We start from the raw sequence: 2435 nt of genomic DNA on the forward strand, positions 1-2435 counted from the left end.
GGACGCGCAGGCCACACTGGGAGGTGAGAAGCCTGAGGCCTGAGCGCTCCACCGCGCACGCGCAGCCGCTGGCTGGGCTCTCAGAGCTGAAAGGAGCGGCTCTGAGGAGAAGGCTCCTTACCTCAGGCCCTCTCGCAAAGGCCGACGGGATAGCAGTTCCACCGGGAGCCAAACAGCCGGGTTCCGGGCTGCTCCGAAACTACATATCCCAGGAGGCACTGCGCAGGGTAGACCATGAGCCTTAGCGGTTGTGCTCCAGGGGCACGTGCTTTGCCTCCAACCCATTAGCCACTGTGGGGACAGAAGACAGAGCGACACGGGAATTGAGCTGCCAATGGAGAGCGCGGGAGGGGCAGGTGGGCAAGGCCTGTGGTTTCCTTGGATACCGAGGACGCGACTTTGCTGGAGAGGGCGGAGCTTTCCAGTGAGACCCCGGAAGTCAGGACCCACAGGGAGACTGAGGAGCATAAATACGTGTCAGTGCGGAGGGAGGGGACACTGTGGTTGTCGGGGTGAGAACGACAGGCAGCCTCGGGGACCCTCAGGGGTGCTGAGGTCTGACCTTCACGGACGAGGACAGGAGCCGGGAGGGTCCCTGCAGGGGACACACAGCCAGACCGGGGCGGGCTCACTCCGACGGGATGTGCAGGACCGAGCCCGGGGCCGCTCGTCCCGGCTCCGCGCCCGCAGGCCCCTCGGACGTCCCTGTGCTCGTCGTCGGCCCCTAAGTGAGGGCGACGGCCCCGCCCTGCCTGAGCCCAAAGGGCCGGAAGGACCAGTGAGACCGTGGACGTGACCCGAGCACAGGCCGCAGGGCCGCAGGGTAAAGTGCTCATTTCATTTCAGGGGGGACACTGAGTCCCAGTCCCCGAGACCAACCCAGAGATCAGGGCTTGTGCGGACAGCAGCGCTGACCTCTGTCCCCAGCGACCCCGGTTTAGGACTCAGATGAGACCCAGAAGGACCGTCACTGAGGTGCGATGGGGAGGACACGGGCCGACTGTGCTCCTGGCGCTGCCTCTGGTGTGTCTGTGTCCCCTGCTCCTGGCTCTTCACCTGAAGGTGAGGGGTGTTCACTGAGGGGCTCTGTGGGGCCTCTTCTACCTTCTATGATTCTGGGGGTCATTTAAAAATGAAAAAGAAAATTCTCCTTTCCGGCTCATGTTTCCCTTTCGGTGCCACATCCTCTTCCCACAAATGATTCTCTAAGTTCTCAGCAAAGACACTGCGGACAGTAACGTTGAATGAAATGCAAGTGCGGACCCTGAACGCCTTCCAAGAAGCTGAAGCCCGTGGCCACGGGCGGGACCAGACTCACTGGGAGCTGCGCCCTGACGGGGGCTGGTTCCTGATGAGGGGCCGCAGTCTTCACCGCCGAGGCCCAGGGCTCCTAGCTGCCCGTCACCTTCTATAAATGTAGTATCTTCTTGTTATTTTCTCCTCCTTTCTGTCCTAGTCCGTCTTCCTTCTTCCTCCTCCTAGTGAAGACTCACAGTAGGTGCTGGCTTTTAGGTTCACCAGGTTCCCCCCGAATATGAGTTCTGTGCTTGGCTTTGTTTCATGTGGTCCTAATTATTCAGACTGACCTTTAAACTGTCTTTTTAAATGACAGCCGGTGGGAATAACTTCGAAAAAGGCATTGGCTTAAGCAAGGTGAGAATGCACTCAAATTTGTTGACCACGTGCCATATATTTCTGGATTCAATGAGAATTTCTACTAGATAATTTTGTTTCTATGGTAATTTCTGAGACAAACCGAGTAAATGGAATTGGCAACAAATCCTTAATTGTCTATATGATAAAATGATTATTTTACTATTTTGAATACAATAAAACTAAAGATAATTGAAAAATTAGTTTTCTGATCATATGAGTTTTTAAGTCGATAAAATTATTTATAATTAACATTCATGCAAGATATTAAAAAGTTATTGAGCCCTGGCTGGTGTGGCTCAGTTGGTTGGAGCACCATCAATGCACCGAAGGGTCGTGAGTTCAATTCCAGTCAGGGCACATACCTAGGTTGTGGGTTCAATTCTCAGACAGGATGATTTCCGAGGCAGCCAATCATTATTTTTCCCTCCATCTATGTCTCTGTCTCTGTCTCAGTCTCTGTCTCTGTCTCTCTCCCCCCCTCCCCCTTCTCCCTACCATCAATGGAAAAACATACCCTTGGGTGAGGATTAAAAAAAAAGTTATTGCCCAGCCCGTGTGGCTCCAGTGGACTGAGTTTCGACCTATGGACTGAGAGGTCCTGGTTCCATTTTCATTCTGGTCAGGGCACATGCCGGTGTTTCCTGCTCCATCCCCAGTAGGGGGTATGCAGGAGGCTGATCTGTGTGTCTCTCTCATACCAATGTTTCTATGTCTCTCTTCCTTCCTCCCTCTCTAAAAAAAATAATAATAATTTAAAAAAAGTTATTGATACCTTAAAA

General features: G+C 53.3%; 1 long non-coding RNA gene across 1 annotated transcript; it reads left to right on the forward strand.

The window, feature by feature from the left end:
• Nucleotides 1–283: 283 nt before the first annotated feature.
• Nucleotides 284–1459, forward strand: LOC118641269. Its single transcript, XR_004961574.1, has 3 exons — nucleotides 284–356; nucleotides 847–1062; nucleotides 1211–1459. It is a non-coding gene; the product is annotated as an uncharacterized LOC118641269 (long non-coding RNA).
• The last annotated feature ends 976 nt before the right edge of the window (nucleotides 1460–2435 follow it).

This window comes from Molossus molossus, unplaced genomic scaffold (genome assembly GCF_014108415.1).
Source record: "Molossus molossus isolate mMolMol1 unplaced genomic scaffold, mMolMol1.p scaffold_m16_p_27, whole genome shotgun sequence".
Taxonomy (NCBI): domain Eukaryota; kingdom Metazoa; phylum Chordata; class Mammalia; order Chiroptera; family Molossidae; genus Molossus; species Molossus molossus.